A 10494-nucleotide genomic window follows, 5' to 3' on the forward strand; every position below is an offset into this window, starting at 1 on the left:
GAGACATGAACTTCCTCCTAGCTCGCACTGTGCCTGTTGGGTCCTTAATTCTACACCAGCCTGCATTCCCCCCCCCACTCCTGAGTCCTTGCCCTTTGGGGGTGCATGTACACCCAAGAGGGATTGGCGCACTGTGCTGCTGAACATGTGTCAGAAGCGTGGCCTAAAGAGCCTGTGGTATTTTTATTTTTGCAGAGCAGGTGTGCTCACGCCGGTATCTACGGCTCAGTCCCAAACTGGGTAATTACATTCTGCCTATCCATCCACCCCTTTCCATTCAGTTAGACAGAGGCTTCCTGTCCTAATTGGAGGTGTTGCTGTGCACTACTTAGCAGCTGGTGTGTTTCACTCCAGAGGTGGCTGCATTTCAGCCAGTGTATGAAGCGATTCCTGTGTATGCCAATGTTGAGGTTTGCAAAATGCTATATAAGGCATCATTATTACTACTGCCTGACCCAGCCTGTGCCAATTGTATTGTTGATAGGCAGCTGGAGGGACTATTGGGAACTATTTCACATGTGTGACTCTGTTGCAGAACTTACAAGCTCACCAGTTTCCTGAACAGAGAAACAGGTGGTTGTGATCTGTGGGAGGCCCCAGATGTACTTGCACCTCGCTCTTGGGCTGGCCTGTTGGCACATTTTCTTTTTGTCTTGCACCTTGAGAGCCTGTGATCGTTCACTGGGAAAGAACTGTTATTCAGTAAAGCCGGACCCAGCTTCTTGCCCTGTAAAAGACTGATGTCTAAAAGCTGGAATGTGGCTCCCACCCCTGGAGAAATGGCCTGTTTGGGCAGAGTCGGAGTGCACCCACATGAGCTCCCTGACCTCATTGCTATTCCACTCCATGCTTGTAGGGTGCAATAACTTCCTATATGAATCCCTCAGTGGTCATTATTTTCCTAGGGGAATAGCTTTCAAAAAATAGGGAAACTAAAGGCTCTTGCCTAGGAAACCACACCAGTAAAGTCTGGAGAAGGTCCAAACCATTTGTGCACCATAAACTCGATGTGGCTAAATTACGGAGATGTGAATTGAGATGCTTCTTTCTCTCTCGCTGTGTCAGAGAGCAGGTGCAGCATGCAGCGTTAGCACAGGATCGGCTTTTATTTCCTTCCTGCGAAAGGGATTCTGCAAACCATAATTACAACGAAAAATAAAAAGGCCCAGGCCAGGGCCAGGGTCAGGGGGAAAGCGTGCTGGCCATGGAGTGCTGGCCTGGGGTGGATGGCTCTGTGACTGCCACCATCTTGTCCCACATCAGGGACTGAGTGAGGGGCCAGTGCTAAACCCATGAGACTATAACTTAAGCTGAAGAACTGGGCTAGCACTAGAGCTGCACAGACCCTATACTACAGTTTGTGAATGCTGACCGGGCGTTACATCTGTATAGGTATGTACAGTAAACTGTGCAGGGCAGGGGCTGTCTCTAGCGTGTACATGTGCAGTGCTCAGAACAACAGGGCCCTGATCTCTAACCATGACCTTTAGTGCTACCATCATATTACTAACGGGAGCTGGGTACTGCTGTGCAACCTAACTCTCTGTAGCTCTCACCATACGTGATCAGCCCCGTCCAATGCGTGGTACTCAGGTGTTATGACATTTTGTGGTTCCATACTGAGAGACAATTATGTCAGGAGCAAAACCAATCTGCATAATGGCTCTGTACAGGCAGTGATGCCAACTGTGAGCAGCCTGACCGCTTCTAATTACATGAGAATACCTCTTGGTCACCTCGCCATTTGTACTGCAAACACTTGCCCAGTGATCTCTCTCGCAGTGGGGCTACATACTGATAGTCCCCTATCAATTCAGTTGCCCGGTTTATCCCTTGAGGAATGCATTCTGGGGCGGGTAAGCAGGATTGCTTTCTAGTAACGACTGATGTGTCCACTTTGAAAGGGAGACTTCTAAAATAGGGGATGATGCTTGTCTGTCTCACATGGAGCTGTGTGGGTTAATTATTGTGGGAGAGTTTGGAATCACTGGGTTAGGGTCTCTGGCCTGTGTGATGCCCCTTTTGGCCTTAACAGCTAAGGCTGAAATTTTTCAAATCCATCTGTCAGATTTGTGCAACCAGTTCTCATAAGAAATTAACAGGAACTGGGGGACCAAACGCTGTAGCTGATTTGGAAATTTCAGTCTGAGTTTCTGCTCAGCACCTGGAAATCCCAGCCTCAGGGTGGAAGAGGCTAAAGGAATACAAAGAACGTAATGTCTGCCAGATTCTACAGTTGTTTTAGAAATCTGCTACCCTATGGCTATGATATTGGTGGGGGACACCCCATAGCTACCGTCTAACAAAAACAATAACTGTCTTAGACTCTTCACCTCGGACAGTAGATGGTGCCCCTGTTCACCAGGGCACGAATACTCCTGCAAGAGGGGGAAGAAGGTAAAGCCTATCAGCCAGAGAGAAGCAGTAGTTCTACCTTTGCTGATGGCATTTTGTGTGGGCTTGAGATGGACAATAACACCTATGGGTCTCCTTGACTACCTTTCTGTGGGATTGGTCGGCCTTGGCAGCTTTCATTCTGTGCGTGGTTCTGAGTACTTTTGTGTCTAGCTAGAGACAATAGAAAGGGGAACTCTGTGCATAGGTTAGGTGCTGCTTGGACAAAGGCAACTGTGTCCAAGAGTGATGGGAAAACAGATGGAAAAGCAGGTACGAAGTGAGTGATTCATCCTCAGAGGGCATCACAAGAGAATGGGAGCAGAAAGGGGGAAGGGTTTGTCAGATCACATGGAAGGCCTTGGACTGTGATGCAGCAGAGAATTTATAAGTTTCATCTTTACACTCTGTAGATAGCCATTCACTGGGACAAGCACCGATACTCACATGGGAATTCCCAGACTGGATCAGACCAATGGTCCATGTATCCCAGCACCAAGAGAGGTCAGCACAAGCTGCTTCAGAGGAGGATGAAAGACACCCTGCAGTTCTGGGATAACCAGCCTCCAGGGAGTTTCTTCCTAGTGTTTGGATTTCCATTTCTCTGCCATTTGTTGCTTTTATTGCGTGATGATTCCCAAACCAGTGCTCACAAAGGTGAATCACAAATGGATCCCTGTCCGCTGAAAATCCTTGGCAAACAATGACAGCAAATGCAGAAATCGGGAAGGTTCAAAAGCTGTTATGACCAGACATAAAGGTTAAATTCACTGGGCTATTTATTTGCATCCCGATCTAGTTACCCTGTAAGATTTGTTCCCATACAAGGTTCTGGATGATGACATTCCTCCCAAGAAATATTTTTTTTCCCTTGGAGAATGTAATGACAAAATCAGCAAAGTGGAACAGCTGAAGGGTCATTTGTAGGTGGGGTTCATTCACGCTGGTGCCGGCCCACAACCATCATTGACGGGCATCCCAGTCTTATCTCCTTCTCCCATCACCAGCAGTGAAAAAGGTGAGCTAAGGTAGCTCAACATGGCCAATTTAGGAAAACGTTCCACATTGTCTTTACTATACAAAAAGCCGCGTAGCCCAGCTGGTGTGTGTGAAGTCAGTGTGGAGAATCCTGCTCCACTTCCCAGTGCCAGTGGGACACAACCACTGTCACAAACTGCACTAATCGGCCCGATTGCACAGTTTCATCTGAAGCCAAGGACTGAATGAGCCAAGGGAGACTGAGCTCTCCCTTCTGTCAGCCCTAGAGGGAGCCCTCTTCTAGATGGGCCTTGGGGAATGGTGGCAGAGCAGGGTTGTGAGTGGCTCCCACTGCCTCCGGCTACAGCTACACTGTGGGGCCTGGAGCAGCATAGCTATGGTACCAGCTGCACCGGCATAATCCCGTGATGTAGATGCACCCTATGGTGACAGACGGGGCATTTCCATTTCTGTAGTGATTCCACCTCCATGAAAGCATTCTTCCATCAACCTACCTGTGTCTACACCAGGGGCTAGGTTGGTGTAGCTTCAGTTCTCAAGGGTGTGACATTTAGTGAGTGATGAAGCTATGCTGCTCTAGATCAGTGCTACTCAAAGTGGTGGTCCGTGGACTGGTGCCAGTCCGTGAGCCATCGGCTGCCGGTCTGCGTGCACATAGGAAAAAAAAATTGCTGGTCCCTCACATCAGATAGCTTGAGAAGCATGGCTCCAGATTATAGTGTAGGCCTCTGTCCTGTGACACAGTAAAATACTTTGGTTGCCAGGTCTGTCATCGCTAAACTCACAGCAGAGCATAAATGCTAATATGTTCTGGATGGGTTTTTGTTTAAATGCAAAAGACAGAGGGGTTTGGAGAAGGAGTATGTTAGCGAGCTGTTCAGATGTGACTGCCCTTTGTTTTACCAGCACTGTTCCAGTGCCAGAAGTAAAGAGAACACGCTCTCTGTGTCTGTGTCCAGTGTTCCCATTATTCATGGCTTGGCTTTGCAGGAAACAGCCCTCAATGTTGTAGTGTTGTTTTTGGAAGTTTACGCAGTAGGAACATAGACATTTCTCATCTAGTCCAGCCCAGAGGAAGTGGGTGGATGAAGAGGGGAGAAATGTTTAGAGCAAAGTGGTGAAAAGCAGAGTTCTTTATAGAACAACTGAATGTGAGCCTTTATGTTGCGCTTGGATTCTAGCCACTACTGTGATAGGTGCATTAGAAATGCTTCGCCCTCTGTGCCCAAGCTGGGCACTTGTTCCCTCGATTCTTTCCCATTCACTCTGGGAATTCCATTGTCACTAGAGAGAACCTGTCCAAAGCTACCCGTGATTGTTTCCCTGCTTTGTGGAACATCATCCACTTGAAGAAACAAATGCACTTTCTCTGCTCTCTTAACTGGTCACATATATTCTCAACCTCCTGTATTTCTTCTAGGTTTTACATTTGTGATCCCAGCCGTTGCCTGGCTCCTTTCCTTCTACTGTAGCAAAAGGCAGGTCAGCTGCTACCTGTGAATCTTGTGCCACTCTAGGTCTTGCAGGCAAGGCTCGCCATAGAATGATGCGTGTGCCTATGCTAACCTTGCAGACTGTGCCTTTACCCTATAGATCCTTTTCAACCTGCAGTATGTGGGCCCCAATTCAGATGCATGGCTGCTAGGTCTGTACAAAATGCCAACTAAATTCAGTCTGGCCAGCCTATGTTTGGAAACTCCACCTGCACAAAGCTGAAATTAACGGATCTCATTAAGATATGCAAATGAGGACATCATGGTGGCAGATTGCATTTCTTTACAAGAATGTTATTCCCCAGTGATTATTTTACAGCGCATCAAAATAATGTACATGCAAACCTGCCTTGTTTAATTTAAACCTCTGTTTCTTGCTCTTTTTTACCCTTCACATTTCATGGATGCTAATTTATTTAAAAATGGGAGAGGGAGAAACAAAGTTCACCAGATTCCCTGGTCTTGGGATTTTTATTACAGATGGGAATTTCTAAGTACCTACATGATTTAGGAGCCAAGTGCCAATGAAAGTCCACCATGATTTATGTTCCTAATCCCCTGTAGCAGGATGAGAAGTGTTATCAAAATTATGCCAGAATCTGAACACATGCTTCTCTCCTTCTCCTCTAGTGGCTAATGTAGAAGGAGCTGATCAGATGTGCCCATAGTGGGTAAGTTTGCAGTCCCAGTCTATGGCCTTGCCTACATTGGAGTTCATCAGGGTTACATCAGCTAATTATTATTTATTGTTTTATTACTGTAGCACCTAGGAAACCTAGTTATGGACCAGGACCCTGTTAAGCTAGGGGCTGGATGAACCGGACAAAGGGGTTTCAGAGTAGCAGCCGTGTTAGTCTGTATCTGCAAAAAGAAAAGGAGTACTTGTGGCACCTTAGAGACTAACAAATTTATTTGAGCATCCGATGAAGTGAGCTGTAGCTCACGTAAGCTTATGCTCAAATAAATTTGTTAGTCTCTAAGGTGCCACAAGTCCTCCTTTTCTTTTTGCGGACAAAGAGGCAGTCTCTGCCCCAGACAGCTTTCAGTCTAAGTATAGCTGTACCATCAAAGCCCCGTGTGTAGACAGGCAAAGCTGCTATTTGCACTGGTGAGTGGAATCAAGGGACAATTGCCATGGTACTAGTTGTGGTTTAGGAAGGGTTTCCTATAACTGGGGCAAATTCCCAGCGTGGGCAAGGCCTGTCTAATCCAGACGCTTGTGAGTCCAGCTGTCGCTCAGCTACAGACACAGCAGTTCATTATGTCTCCAAATAGAGCTGTTCCTCTCCAAGGCAGGCAGAGGAGGATGGGACGCCCACTAACTATCCGGAACTCTTTGTGCAGCACGATCCCATTAGCTCATTAAATGGCTTTATTCTCCAGGCCAGCTGTGTGTAGGTCTGACAGTCCAGATGAAGCCATTATGTGCTGTTCCCTCTTTTCCAAATGACTGTCTTCTCGAGTGTGATTAATGCTGGACTTTAGTGAGGTGGGGTGACTATGTTTAGATAAGTGGAGCGTCAAGTATTGCTAATAAACGGGGTTGAGCATGTGCACTGCCTGCTTAATGCAATACTGCCTGCCCTGGTCCTTGGTGTGGTGAGGACTGTCTCTGTTGTTGTTGTTATGTATTCTGGTGGTGTGTGTAGGCCCTCGTGAAGGTGCGGGACCCCAAGGCTTTACAAACATAGACTAGAATGGATGACAGTTCTAGCAAGACAAGGCTGATAGATGTAGACAAGCAACAAAATTAACCCAGAAGAAAATGTTGGCAGGTGTTTGTTCCCCATGGAGAGTGTGTGTGAGAATTAGCCAGACAAATAGCAGGGTTGGCTGGAAATAATTAGTGCTGGACATTCGGTCAGTAAAAAGCAGTACAGCAGCCATCCCTCAGTACCTAGCAGGCTCGGTCCAGAAAAGCGCTGCAGGTTAGGCCAAGCCTGTGGAAGCTTTCTAAGCACAGGTCTGCACAGTGCTTTACCAGTCGAGATGTAGACTTTTCCTTCCCACCTCACCCCAGATCTCAGTGCTGCATGTGGAGGTGGGAGCTATGTTATTATTTCTGACTTGTACTGCCCATCAGACTCCAGTCCCTGTTCCCAAGCAGGATCAGGGCCCCATTGTGCTAGGGGCAATACACACAGAAGGACAAGGCAGTCCCTGCCTCAATGTAATTCCAGTTCCCAAATTCCCTTTATCTGAAAATCCTAGTAATCCAAATCCACAGTGTGCCCCCTGAAGCCCTGTTACTTAATCACCTGCTAATAACTTCTCAATTAGCCTCTTAGCACCTGCTAGTGCTAATCAGTGGCTTTGTATTTGTACAGTAGATGTGAACAGTCAGCTGCACTTACTGAGGCTTGGTCTACACTACTGGAGCAACTAGTCCTATCAGCCTAACTCCCAGTGTAGACAGCCCTATGTCCACTGCAGGGCTTCTCCTGTCAACAGAGCTACTGTTTCTCAGGGAGGTGGAGGACCTATGCTGACAGAAGATGCTCTCCCATCGGTGTAGGTAATGTCTTCACTAAGTGCTACAGCAGCGCAACCGCAGCGCTGTAAGTGCAGACAATTCCTCAGACCTATCCCATTTCAGAACAACAGGACAATTGGCAGGACAGTGTCAATAAAGTTAGTGTTTTACACTTTAATATGGTACAAAGCATTAAATAAATGTCAGCATTACTCTCTTTATTTCTCTATCAGCGAAATTGCAGTTCAGCCTGTCCAGTTCTTTCAGATACCTGGGCATGGGATAAATGGGTCTCCCACGCCATTTGGATAAACAGGGATGTACCGTATCTGCTATCAAACCTCTTATCTCGGAGACATGGACTACACCGCACCTTGATGGCACATTCTGTTCTTGTTCTTTCTCACGGTCTGCAGTTCCCCACAGACAGAGACCTGTGGGCATCACCCTTCAGTTGCCACAGGGAGATCTCAGAGATCTCAAACCCACCTCTCTGGTGGAGGAGGCCACCCCATCCTTCAGGTGGTAGGGCTCACAGGGAATGGGGAGGTATTCAGATGCCTGTCACTCCTTGTGCCACTTCAGTGGGGCACAAGTATCCACACAGGGCCATCAAGAGGCTCCAGAATGGCTCCTAGCTTCCTGCCTCATCGCTCCTCCCTGTTCCTCTTCTCTCCTTTCCCTGTCCTGTTCTAGTGTCCCCTGACTGAAATTGTAGCTCTAACCCCCCCCCCCCCGCTCGCCCGGTTCCCCCCCCCCTGCCAGGCCCTGTGTTCCTGACGTTCAAAGTTTGCTCTGTTTCAGGAGGCAGTTGCTGCTGGACCAGTCAGCCCAGCTGCCTATTGGCAGATTGTGTAGTGGCCTCCGAGTCAAACATTTGAGCCAAGCTGGATCTTACCACAGTAGGTTGCTCATCCCTGATGCAGATCTTGTGGACAAAGGAGCCCAATTCTATTGCACAAGCTGTTCAAACCATCTCTTCCCCCCAACCCTTTAATGCACCATTAACCATCAAGCCTATAGTCCCAAACTGGTTTCAGCAGCAATGAGCTGAATGGAATCCCCTGTCCTGTTTTCACCCTGGATCTGATCAGATATTTTTTCCCAGTGCTTTGTTGCAGCTAAGCTCAGTAGCAGATTGCAGCACAGTGAGCAGGGCTTCAAGTGCCAGCTCTTTGCAGGAGATTTTGCCACACTATAACATACCGCATGCCCTTTGCAGGAGCATGCAAGTGCTTTGCTTGCTGACAGATGCCATCTGAATGGGAATTTTTTCCCATTCCAGAGATGTTGCTGTCTGGCTCCTGACCCTGACCTCGCCTACATCAGACTGGGTGCTTTGACATTGAATAAAAGCGACCGTGCCATGAACTAGCATGAATGAAAAAAATTTTTGATTTGATCTCCTTAGCATGATTGCAGTTTATTGGAGGGTTGGGAGGATGGGGAAGAAAAGCTCACCAGCTGTGAAGAGCAGAAAGTGAATGCAGTCTCCTCCAAACTCAGAGCCATTCCTCCAGGCATACCATTGGAAGGACCGCTGCATTAGCTGCCTTCGGTAGGATATTCAGTTTGGTTTATACGGTGAGTGGCTTTCAGGCACAGCAGCAGCAGCATTCCTGTGACTCCTTGTCCTGAACGCACCAGTCTCTCTCCCTCTGAGACATCAACAGAATGCCCTCAACGTGCTTCCTTGTGCCCCCTGCACAGTGATGTAATCGGGCCCCCAAAGACTAGGCAGCAGCAACAGCTGAAGAAAGGTGGAAAAACTTCTATTATCAGACCAGTAGATACAGTGTATGGCATGTGAATGTGTCCAAGCACCCCTGCAAATACCTATGCCCACCGGTGGAGTCATATTCAAGGACTGTTGGAAGATCTAGGAGTGGTTAGTAGGCAGAGGCCATTGGAGCGGACCTGGCAAACCTTCTGTAAAGAGTAGTTAGAGGCCTAATGAGGTTTTGCTTCTATGTGATTTTCCCATGTTGGAAGTGTGTGGGACTAAGTTGTGGGTCCCCTGATGAGTACGGGCTGTGGCAGCTCTCAGGGGGCCTGCAAGAGGCTGTCAGCGACATAGCCAACCAGGACATCAGGGATCTGGCAAAATGAATGCACTTCCAGGGTGACAATACATGGACTTTGAGAGACAGTAGGCTTGTCAGGAGCAGCAGCCTTTTCAGATGCAGTGCAATTTTTTCTCTGAGAGATGATAAAGTCAGTGATTCCTTCATCTGCTGGAGGGGATGGTGGGTCGGGGTTAGCGATGCTCTTGGCTCCGTCGGGGAAGAGAACCAGGGCAGCATTTCAAGCAGACAGTTTTTAGTTTCAAGAATTTATGGATGGGATCTGAGTTACCCAGGAAAGAATTTTCTGTAGTATCTGGCTGGTGAATCTTGCCCATATGCTCAGGGTTTAGCTGATCACCATATTTGGGGTCGGGAAGGAATTTTCCTCCGGAGCAGATTGGAAGAGGCCCTGGAGGTTTTTCGCCTTCCTCTGTAGCATGGGGCACGGGTTACTTGAGGGAGGATTCACTGCTCCTTGAAGTCTTTAAACCACGATTTGAGGACTTCAATAGCTCAGATATAGGTGAGGTTTTTTGTAGGAGTGGGTGGGTGAGATGCTGTGGCCTGCGCTGTGCAGGAGGTCAGACTAGATGATCAGAATGGTCCCTTCTGACCTTAGTATCTATGAGTTATGATTCTTCAGGACCAAACTTCTGGAAGAGTAAAGTGCTGGGTGTAGCCAGAGAAGTGCACATATAAAATGGCACCTCCTAACTGAGCAGATCCACACTCCTTGTGGCGCTGAATCTAGACCTGGCTCTGACAGGCTGCTGTGGAAATGTCTAGGAACATAGGAAGTGCCAGACAGAGTCAGATCCAAGGCCCACCTAATCCAGTGTCCTGTCGCAGCCAGTGGCCAACACCAGATGCTTCAGAAGAAGGTATAAGAATGCTGCAGATAGTGGGCACCTGGGGGAATCTTCTCCCATGTAAATCTGTTCCTTCATAGTTAGAGATTCCTATTCAGATGACAACACCTGCCAATGAGCCTATGGCCCAAGGATCAGACTCATCGGTCACCAAAGGATCCATAAAAGAGAAACACCTGTGAAAGAGGGATTGCCGCCAC

At 47.9% G+C, this 10494-nt stretch overlaps 1 protein-coding gene across 1 annotated transcript in view; it reads left to right on the plus strand.

Moving 5' to 3' along the window:
• The window catches only part of DOC2B (double C2 domain beta), a 129623-nt gene that overhangs the window by 108208 nt on the left and 10921 nt on the right, over positions 1-10494 (plus strand). The window lies entirely within an intron of this gene.

Source organism: Dermochelys coriacea, chromosome 17 (genome assembly GCF_009764565.3).
Source record: "Dermochelys coriacea isolate rDerCor1 chromosome 17, rDerCor1.pri.v4, whole genome shotgun sequence".
Lineage (NCBI taxonomy): Eukaryota > Metazoa > Chordata > Testudines > Dermochelyidae > Dermochelys > Dermochelys coriacea.